The 11,600-nt window shown below is 43.2% G+C and overlaps 1 non-coding gene across 1 annotated transcript; it reads right to left on the bottom strand.

Moving 5' to 3' along the window:
• Positions 1 to 9,743: 9,743 nt before the first annotated feature.
• Positions 9,744 to 9,816, bottom strand: TRNAV-AAC (transfer RNA valine (anticodon AAC)). Its single transcript has one exon. It is a non-coding gene; the product is annotated as a tRNA-Val (tRNA).
• Between the last annotated feature and the right edge of the window lie 1,784 nt (positions 9,817 to 11,600).

Below are 11,600 nucleotides of genomic sequence, written 5' to 3'. Positions count from 1 at the left end.
TCTCATATTTTCTGTGTAGTGTAACTAGAGAAAGTATCAAATTTAACAGGTATATATCGCGTTAACTTCCCTTCCTATTGCTTCACAGTTGATACGAATTCCTGTATGTCATTGGTACACTCCCTCTTGTAGTATTTTAGGGTACTTGTAGTATTTTAGGGTACCTTGACTCTTCAGTCTTCTAGCTCATAAATAAATCACTCTGCTAATGTACATTACTGCTTTGTTCACTTCCTTGTCTGCTTCCTGTAAAACATGCTTCTCTATGAGTGATTTTTTTAACAACAATCTGACACCAAGATTGTCTTTAACAGAGCTCCCTGAAACAATGTGGTCAGGCTCAGGAATTCAAGAATCAGAGGACTAGACAACAGAACTAGTGAGATTGCCATAAATCAAGACTTTCAACTCAAAATGCAAAACACTGCATTGCAGTGAGAATGAGAGTCTGAGGAGCGGCATTTTTCTCTTCCTCTCTGAAGTGGGATCTCTGCTCTGCTCTTTCCTCCTGGCCTTCTCTGTCTGCTCCTTTCCGAGCTGTTCCTCTCAGCAGGAAGCAGCATGGTAGGGAGTAGCATGACCTTCCTTCTTCCCTCAACATCAGGACTGTTGCCTCAGCCAGCGAAGCAAATGTTGAAGCGCAGCGTTTAACCTGTAATCACCTGTAAGGACTCCATACATATTTACTTAAAAACCACAGGAAGAAGTAAGCAGCATGGTTTTAGTGAAGAATCAGTAGAGTAAGGACAGATCTGAATTGCTGGATAGGTAACTTTGGTTGTTATGCTACTCCAACAAAGAGGCCAAATTCAGCTCCATCATCACTGGCTATGCAGAACCGTGTTTAAAAATGTTTAAGCACCCTTAGCGGGTACTTGTGAAATATAACTCTATTAGGTTGTGGCAATTACAAGCAAACTCTTATGTCCATATTTAAGTAAAGTATGTAAAGCTATTAATTTCAAACCCACTTCACAAATGTGATTCTAGTGCTATTAGAAAGTAGTTTTTACCGTAGTCTTTTCTTGCTCGATATTTAAGACCAATAAAGACAAGAAGATTAACAAGGCAACTGCAAATCTAGCAGATGGAAAGAGGGTTCACAGCGTTTTTTTTCAGACTGGCGGTGCATGGCATTCAGTTTTTGAACCTTGAATTCTTTGGGAGATTTTTTGAGGTTTTTTTTGAAGAAAACATGCAGATTTGAGATTAAGGTAAGTGAATAGTATGCAGAGGATTCAATTTTCCCAATTACGGCCAATGTCACCTGGAAGTATTCTGTAAGTGACTTAATCTGCCTATGCTTCCAAAATAGCAATAAATAATCTCTTTCGGACAAGAGTTGTACTGTTTTGTTCATTAAATGTCAGGGAAGCACGTTCAGAGCTTCATATAGAGATGCTAAGTGAATAAATCACTGCTATGCTCTCTTTAAGTGATCTGTATGCTAATAATCAGCTTTGAGATGATAGACAGATAGGTTATTACTAATTAAAGTATGATATTTTTCTACGGTGCCTGCATCTTTTTTATAAAGATGCTAAACTTTAGTACTAAAATATATAATGTTTATTACTTAACTGATTTCTACTTAATAACTACAACAGTTCTTCTATGGATTAAAGCATTATTACTATGTCTTCCTGAAAATCTTTATGAAGAAAGCCTGAACACAAATAACAGCCATTTTATGCACTTCAGCTTTAACAGTTGAGATTTTTAGCAGTAATTTTGTTAATTTTTGTCAATAGTATTGCTGTTTTAATAGCATTTATGACAGTAGCTGGATTGTGAGATATGTTTTAAAATCTAATCCCATCTCTACTAGTAATGCAACTGAGTCAAATTTCTTTCCTGAAGACTGGTAAGACCTCCAAAAGCCAAGAAACAGTCATTTACAGTATATGCAGTCCCAGAAGCTAGCAAAACTTGGCATCCTTGATGAACTGAGTGAGAAACAGAACGTCAGAGTACTCTGCAGCACTGTGTCCCTCCCATTCACAAAGGCTGAGACGACCAGGGTCATCACTTGTTCCTAAGTAAAAATGATGGGAAATGTGAGGAAATTAATTTTAAGGACAGTCACAATTTTTTGAAATTGCTCTAAAGCCAGCCTTCTTGGAGAACTCACTATGGAGGACGCATCTACATAGCAATCTTGCATTTGGTGAAGTTTAGGCCAGGGCAAGTGCACTAAAAAATGGGACTTAAGCCATCGTATTTTCGCGTACGTGATTTGATAGGATATAAAACAAAATAATAACACGGTGTGGCTAGTTTTGATACTAAGATCTGAATGTATGGAATTTAAGTGCACAAGAGATTTCATTAAAACTACAGTTTTATGCTGATATGAATGCAGGCTGCAGTGATTGATGTTTAATATTTTTTAACATTACTTGCCTTCTTATTACTATATTTAATGCCATCTGTTCAAAATGTAAGAATAATTTCTTACACTGTTGCAACCATATGTGTGTCTTGAAAGCCATTGAATTTGCTTAGAAAACAGAATGGTGTGTTTGTAGTAGAACAACTTTGTGTTAAATCGGTACACTGCTGAAGATTTTAGAGAAATGACCAGTCTCTTAATGACCCTTCTTAGTACTGCATTATATAGGAATTTAAATGCTTTGTGAAGACATACCTCTACTTTCAATTTGATTTCTAATGCACAGCTTTACATGATATACACGAAAAAGTATTTTTTTTAAATCTTTTTCTATTCCATAAATCCTGTTCATGAAATGTTTACCACAGGCTTTAATGCAAGTACACTGTCCTACAAAAGTAGCTGTAACAGAGTTAATTCAGAATAATCATGTAATTCCCTTCAACAGATTTGCAGAATAAATGATCTGTTGATATGGCATAACAAGTAATTTTACATTGGTCTTTTATGAGAATGCTGTTAAAACTCTTATTTTTAAATTGGTGTCTGGAACTTTTTTGCTTGATAGCCAGAAGATGGCAGTGGTTGATAGACCATAGAGGGTGAAAATATGTCAGCAGTAAGGAAGCATGTTGAGTCTTTGCTTGCAATGGAGTGGGAGTTTGTCACTAGCTGACTAGTTTGATTGAGTGACTAAGTCAGTAGAAAGCAATACACACTGTTTTGTTTATCAAAGGGGTATTACAAATTGACTGTAGTCAAACACAACCCAACAAAACACAAACAGAGTAAGTTATTGGTTTAGCATGGTCCTGATCTGTCCATTTTCCTTTAATCCTACAAAGTCTTGCTCAGATACATTTGGATTGCATCAGCTTTTCATTTTTTTCAATCGACAAATTTCAGAGCAAGATCTATTGGTCCAGTTTAAGTCTTGTTTTACAACAGAGACAAGTCCTTAATTACCAGAAACAAGCCCTTAATTACCAGAATTTTCTAAAAGGCAAGCAATGCAGGCTTACGCTGTCTTTCAGAGATATCCTTATTGCAACAGGGTGTTTTGCTTTCTCTGCTTCAGGAGGGAGAAACTGAGGCAGTACTGGTATTGCCAGTGAATGTTTATATTTTGAGCGTGTACACCAAAAACAGCAATTCAGCTGCCATACTGAAGTCATCTGTTCAACACAGCAGCTGATGACAACGGTCATATTTGCGGAGTGCAAGTGGCCCTTTATCCCACAAACGGTACTACTGCAGTAGGAGCACTGCAATTCAAAGCAATTACGCAGTCAGCCTGTAGGTTTTGATTAATAAACCATCAGAATATTAATAAAAAAATATGAAATAATGCAGCAAGTACACAAATTAGTAAGCAAAACAGTGAAAATCATTGTGATTAAAAAAATGCATTTACGATTTTAGCCTTGAATTTATTATGACTGAAATAATTTAAACAGTGACATTCAGCAACCAAGACAAAAATCAGGTGCTTTGTGTTCATAAAAATATTTGTCTGCTCTAATCATTTCTTAATTTGTTGACTGTAACCACCACATCAAGTAATATTTGTGACAAAAGCTCAGTGTAAAAGGCAGTTTCAATGTTGTCGACTATTTAAAAATTATATTAAAAGATACATTTCTCAACTGCCCAGTGGGCTCCCATTTCACTCACACCATTGAACTAACTCTGTAACAAGTAAGTTGCTGCCCACAGCCATTATTTACTGCTGTCACTGAAAACTTTATTTTTACATGGTGAACTTTTTAATGAACTTTCAAAACACTCTATTGAGCAAGATGGATGCAGTAAGTCTGACTGGCTATTCGAATCTGGTTTTGAACAGCAGCCTGGGCAATTTTTAACAAATGAAGAGGTATAACGAAACACTGTTCGTAAGGAAGCACATCTAATAAAAAAGCAGCTTTCCACTCTATACATTATTCTCTCTCCACTCATATGTGTTCCTCAGGGACAAAAGCATACAATGGCGAGTGTTTTCAAGGCATGATAGCTAGAATACCATGAAAAATAGTCAGTTTTAAATAATTGGAACTAATGATATAGACACCTTTATCTAACATGTCCTTCACATATTAGAGCCATGAAACTAGAAGCCGAAAGGAATGCCCATAGCGGTCAGCACCACGCAGTGAGGTGAAGGACTGCAACGCCTACCGAGAAATATCTCCTTTATTCTGTGAAGAGTCAAAAACAGGCAGTTAAACCAAGACCCCAAATAAAAATGTAGAAGTCCTAAGCTAAGTAGTTCAGTAACAAAGTCAAAACCGGTCAAACAAAACATCACGCTACACGAGCGTGGAAGGGTGAAAAAGGAGCGCTTGCGTTACGCTGGTGCTGCAGCCTAACGAAACAGAGCGCTGAGCAGGTGTTTCGAGAGCAGCCGTTCCTCCCTGTGTTTGCTGAATACCCCTCTTCATCTACCGAGACCTCTGCAGCAGGTTTCTTACTGTGAGGGGGAAAAAAAAACACCCTTAGCTGCCAATTGAGCGATAGTAGCCTTTAGTATTCCCTGTCACCAAAACAAAGATTCCCTATTCAGGCAACACCTCTCCTTCCCAAAAGCTGCACAAGACACCAGAGCGCCCCTCGTTCCCGGCATTTTGCTCCTTGGCCTAAGCTGAAACGCAGCTCCAACTCGCATAGTAGGATGCTGCCCACTGCTAATTCACTGCCAGCGGCACCGTCACCCCATCGCGCCAGGAACTAAACAAGCGTTTCACTGATCACTTTAACCTCTTCGGAGCTCAGGCAGAGGAGCCGACAGCACTGTGGAAAGAAACACCCCACAACCAGCCGCAGCGCTGGCTGGGAAGCAGCAACAGTTACAACAGCTGATCTGTTTTTAAATGATTTTTTTTTAATTAAGATATTTTAAAGCAATTCTGTAGATCCTTTCTGCTCAGTCCAAAGCCGGCGGCGAAGCGCGGCGACCGACTGCGGCTCCCTCCTCGCGGGCGGGCTCCGACCCGCCGCACCAGCCCCTCAGGCGGCGCCCGCAGGCAGCGCTCCCTCCCGCCTTCGCCGCCGCCCCCGCCGCCGCCCCCGCCGCGCATGCGCAGCCGGAGGGGCGCGGCGGCTCTCCCGCCGGAATGGCGGCGCGGGGCGGGGGTGGTGAGGGGTTGCGGATGGGCTGAAGGGAAGGGGGAACGTGGTGAGGGGAAGGAGCGGGGCTCTGCGGGACGACCTCCAAGCTGGGTCAGGAGCAGCTGGGGTTGTAGGTCGGAACCTGGGAGGGGCAGTTTTGTCCCCTCCGAGACCTTCGGCGCCGCGCGCAGAAACGCCCCTCGCAACGGTTGCCCCGCTGAGGCGCCATGTTAGGGTCGTTGGTGGCGTGTGCTGTAGGGGGGCCGCTTCCCGCGCCATCCTTCCTCTGCTGGCTGTTTCCCCTCCCCTCGCAGTCCCTCTGAGTATGTTTTGTGCTGCACTACCACTTCTGACAATCCAGACAAAAATTGTGGTATTTTCTAGTATTTTTTCAATGAATTATTATAAATACCCTAGGAAATGTATTACAAATGGTAGTAGATGTTATTTATATATTTCTGTAGTCTGACAACTACAGAAAGATTTTTCGGTTCATACCAGTTCAGTGACCCTATGAGCTGCAATACTTTTGCACAAGATTACCGCTGGAAACCATGTTCCAAGGCAGAATCAGTAACAAATGGAATTCTGTGAGGAATGCAAAGAAATAATCCTTGGTTCTCTGAAGTAAGAAATGTTAGCCTTTTCCCTTGCATTTTTTTTTAAATTATTGCAGCAGTTTTTAATGCTTTATAGAATAGGCTATGGAGAGGAAGAGTTAATAAGATGAAACTGAAGAGCTGAATATTGATCTTGTGTGTTTTGCACTTAAAGGACCCATCATTTACTAATATATTTGTCGTATAAAACAATGTCAGACCTGCTGTAAGTGTTAAGTTTCAGCATTCATGATCAAGGAAGGTAAGCAGTTCTAATGCTGATAAAAGCACATTCCCATTTTGAAACATGTGGTTGCTGTTCTGATTTAGCCTTTCGCTGTTGCTTGCTGACTAGTCCTGCTGCCTTTTTTCCATCTTTCTAATGTACCCGTCTTGTACCAGTCTATTCTATAGAGGATTTAAACTGGAGACAGTCCACAGTAAAACCACAGAAATATTCACAGCATGAATGGAGAAAATTCGTTATAGTGAGAGACTTGAACAGCTTAGGCCACTTGGCCTCTCGGAACAAGACTAGGAAGTGATTCATCTCAGCAGGAGCTCACAAATGTAGTAGTAAGAAGAACCAACACCTGGAAGCTGATTATCAGCCACTTTAAAATTGGACTTTAGACATGCTTTATTAATGATGATATTAATATTAACTATATTCATACCATATAATAGGTGTCACAGGCCTGCAGGCAAGAGCAGACCTCATGAATAGCACAGCCTTTACCACAGCAGGTGGTGCCGTCTCATGATTCCTCCCTGACTGACGGGGATAATTTCATTAAGACAGCAGTTGCAAACCTGGATACTGCAGAGAGTACTGTTTAGTGCCTAGCTGTAGGGAATTAGGCCAAGAGACTAATCTAAGACTGAGTAATAAATGCATATTTTCTTATGGCTGTGCTATACCTGGAGTCCTTGTTCTTTTTACTGTCCCCCTTAAGTGAGCAAACATGGAAAAGAATCCTTGGTGTAGCACCACCTTGGTCACACTACAGAGGAAAAGGGGGCATTTTCACTGGCATTAAGTTTGGTACAAGAGTGACTAGGTGAAATTTCATGGCCTGTGTGAGGGAACAGATCATGGTAGACTACAGTTGTCAGCTTACGGTTCATGAATGATGAAAAACCAAGGACCACAGAAATATCAAAAAATGATCTAATAATTCTTTTGGCCATAGACATTCTGTTAATTTTCTCAGTTTCTTCTGTCTGTATTCTTTCCACATCACAGAATCACAGAATGGTTTACGTTGGAAGGGACCTCTGGAGATCATCTAGTCCAACCTCCCTGCTCAAGTAGGGTCACCTAGAGCATATTGCCCAGGATCACATCCAGACGGGTTTTGAATATCTCCAGCGAAGGAGACTCCACTACCTCTCTGGGCAACCTGTTCCAGTGCTCTGTCACCCTCACAGTCAAGAAGTTTTTTCTCAGGTTCAGATGGAACTTCCTGTGGTTCAGTTTCTGCCCATTGCCTCTTGTCCTGTTGCTGGGCACCACGGAGAAGAGGCTGGCCTCATCCTCTTGACACTCCCCCTTCAGATACTTGTACACATTTATGAGATCCCCTCTCAGTCTTCTCTTCTCCAGGCTGAACAGGCCTAGCTCTTGCAGTCTTTCTTCATAGGAGAGGTGCTCCAGCCCTCTAATCATCTTGGTAGCCCTCCGCTGGACTCTCTCCAGGAGTGCCATGTCTCTCTTGTACTGGGGAGCCCAGGGCTGGACACAGGACCCCAGGTGAGGCCTCCCCAGGGCTGAGGAGAGGGGCAGGATCACCTCCTTCCACCTGCTGGCAACACTCTGCCTCATGCACCCCAGGAGACCATTGGCCTTCTTGGCCACAAGGGCACACTGCTGGCTCATGTTTAACTTGTTGTCCACCAGCACTCCCAGGTCCTTCTCTGCAGAGCTACTTTCCAGCAGGTCAACCCCCAGCCTGTACTGGTGCATGGGATTATTCCTGCCTAGGAGCAGGACCTTGCACTTGCCTTTGTTGAACTTCAGGAGGTTTCTCTCCACCCACCTCTCCAGCCTGTCCAGGTCCCTCTGAATGGCAGCACAGGCTTCTGGTGTGTTAGCCTCTCCTCCCAGTTTAGTATCATCAGCAAACTTGCTGAGGGTGCACTCTGTCCCTTCCTCCAGGTCACTGATGAATACATGGAACAAGACTGGACCCAGGACTGACCCCTGGGGGACAACAGTAACTCCAGGCCTCCGACTAGACTTTGTGCCACTGACCACAACCCTCTGAGCTCGGCCATCCAGCCAGTTCTCAAGCCACCTCACCATCCACTCGTCTAGCCCACACTTCCTGAGCTTACCTAGGAGGATGTGATGGGAGACAGTGTCAAAAGCCTTGCTGGAGTCCAGGTAGACAACATCCACTGCTCTCCCCTCATCTACCCAGCCAGTCATTCCGTCAGAGAAGGCTATCAGGTTGGTCAAGCATGATTTCCCTTTGGTGAATCCATGCTGACTACTCCTGATCACCTTCTTGTCCTCCAGATGCTTAGTGATGACCTTCAGGAGGAGCTGTTCCCTCACCTTTCCAGGGGTGGAGGGGAGTCTGACAGGCCTGTAGTTCCCTGGCTCCTCCTTCTTGCCCTTTTTGAAGGCTGACGTGACATTGGCTTCCTTCCAGTCCTCAGGCACCTCTCCTGATCTCCAGGACCTTTCCAAGATGATGGAGAGTGGCCTAGCGATAACATCCGCCAGCTCCCTCAGCACTCGTGGGTGCATCCCATCGGGGCCCATGGATTTATGGATGTCAAGTTTGGACAAAAGATCTCTAACCTGATCCTCCTCCACCAAGGGAGAGTCTTCCTTTCTCCAGCCTTCCTCTCTTGCCTCCAAGGTCTGGAATTCCTCAGGACTGGCCTGAGCAGTGAAGACTGAAACAAAGGCAGCATTCAATAACTCTGCCTTCTCTGTATCCTTTGTCACCAGGGCACCCACCCCATTCCGCAGCGGGCCCACGTTTTCCCTAGTCTTCCTTTTGCTCTTGATGTATTTGAAGAAGCCCTTCTTGTTGTCCTTGACATCCCTTGCCAGATTTAATTCCAACTGGGCCTTAGCCTTCCTTGTCGCATCCCTGCACGCTCTGACAACGTCCCTGTATTCCTCCCAAGTGGCCTGTCCCCTTTTCCACATTCTGTGTACTTCCTTCTTCTGCTGGAGTTTGGCCAGGAGTTCCTTGCTCATCCATGCAGGTCTCCTGCCCGCTTTGCTGGACTTCTTCCTCAGAGGGATGCACTGCTCTTGAGCCTGGAGGAGGTGATGCTTGAATATGAACCAGCTTTCTTGGACCCCTCTTCCTTCTAGGGCCCTACCGCATGAGATTCCCCTAAGTAGGTCCCTGAAGAGGCCAAAGTCAGCTCTCCTGAAGTCCAGGGTTGCAATCCTACTCATTGCCCTGCTCCCTCCTCGCAGGATCCTGAACTCCACCATCTCATGGTCACTGCAGCCAAGGCTGCCCCCAACCTTCACATCTCCAACTAGACCTTCTTTGTTTGTTAGTACAAGGTCTAGCATTGCACCTCTCCTCGATGGTGTCTCCACCACCTGAGTCAAGAAATTATCATCAATGCTTTGCAGGAACCTCTTTGACTGTTTGTGCCTAGAAAACTGGTGTTTCCGCCCGGTTTCGAACCGGGGACCTTTCGCGTGTTAGGCGAACGTGATAACCACTACACTACGGAAACTCCTGCTAATATCCAGAATATTCAGCTGTCAGAACATCTTCAGCAAGCCTTGCTTTCCAGAAGGGCCTGAAAAAAGCTAGCTGTTACTTGGATAGTGGCCAACCCAAAATAGTTCATGGTCGGGAGTGAGCAGGCATCATACCACAGGAACCACAGGAAGTTCCATCTAAACTTGAGAAAAAACTTCTTTATTGTGAGGGTGACAGAGCATTGGAACAGGTTGCCCAGAGAGGTAGTGGAGTCTCCTTCCCTGGAGATATTCAAAACCCGTCTGGATGTGATCCTGGGCAATATGCTCTAGGTGACCCTGCTTGAGCAGGGAGGTTGGACTAGATGATCTCCAGAGATCCCTTCCAACCTAAACCATTCTGTGATTCTGTGATACACATGTACACACAGATGGTAAACACATGCACCTCATCACTTTCATGATAGGCAACAGTTCACAGTGCAAAGTGGCTTTCTTCAGATATTGACAAGAGATACAAAAGGAGAAAAAAGGCCAGAGCAACTGAAACTTCAAGGTAAGTTGTTAAGTGAATGCATATCTAACATCCAATCTGAAATCAGAATTTGGCTGAGAACTATGGATTTCTTCTTCAGTATTTTTAATTTATTTTACTAGGAAGGGGTCTTGAATCCACAGTTAGTCTGATCCTTTCCTGTTTTTTGCCAATTCCCCATATGTGTGTGTTGGGGGGGGGAGGTTGTTTGTTTTGTTTTGTTCTGTTTTTCCACAGCAGACAGGGAAAGAGAAGTAGGCTTTAAAAACGAAAGTAACAAAACTGCAAAAATTGACCAGGATTCTTGGAAGTTGTAAAATTATCTGTAATTATTTTGAATTATCTTTTTTGAAAGTGTCAGATTACTTTTCAGTTTGCTCCTTTTTAAAATTAGCAGCTAAATACAATGGTATTTGAAACTTTTCATTTTAGAGAGTTGTTAGGGTTAATAGCCTCATGCTACAATTCTCTCTGTGGGAATTGCCCAAATACAGCTTTTTGTGTAAATGCAGTAATTAAAATTTCGATAGGCAAATATGCCATTCAATACTTTTCAGTTCCCTCTGTAGGTTAATACAGGGGTATTCATTGACCATTATTCTCAAGTCCAGCATGGAAGTCTGATTTGCCAGTGTCTTGGCAAAAAGCTGAACTCCGAGTGAATCCAAAACTCTGGCAGCCGAAAGTGGATATAGACCAGATTCAAGACCTTCATCGTTGTTACATATGCAGCCAGAATTGTTGTGCTTTGCAGAACAGATGAAATATCGTCTTCTGCAAAAGGACTTGCATGAAGTCTAGGTCACAGCCCACTCTGAAGGTTCAGTGAACAGGGATTGAGTCTGTTGCTGGTTAAGGACTGTGTCACAGAAAGAAGAAAGGAAGCCTTCAGTATAGGAATGGAGAAGAGTAAAGAGGGTTAAAGGAACTAGGTTTAGTTTTTCAGCATGCTGCATTCTCCTTTATGTTCTTCTCTGCAGTTACTATAGTGACTTTGACTGAGCTGTACAACTCAGAAAAGGCTAGGCAACTGAGTTCATGCCAAGCAGATTCTGGAAAAAAAAATTTCAGTGTCATATCAAATTCTCTACGTCGGGAACAAATTACTAAGAACACTGAAGGAGCTCATTGTTACTGCAGCTGCATCCAGCATTGCTCCTCTTTACTGCATTTGACAGTTTAAGAGCTGAACTAACATTGTTATTTGAATTACATCGCTAGGGAATTTTACAAACACAATGAATGGGATCCAGGGTGAGATAATAGGATGATAGGATAACT

This window comes from Struthio camelus, chromosome 1, assembly GCF_040807025.1.
Source record: "Struthio camelus isolate bStrCam1 chromosome 1, bStrCam1.hap1, whole genome shotgun sequence".
Classification (NCBI taxonomy): Eukaryota; Metazoa; Chordata; class Aves; order Struthioniformes; family Struthionidae; genus Struthio; species Struthio camelus.
Note: the sequence above shows the minus strand (reverse complement) of the source record. Positions and strands in the feature narration are given on the sequence as shown.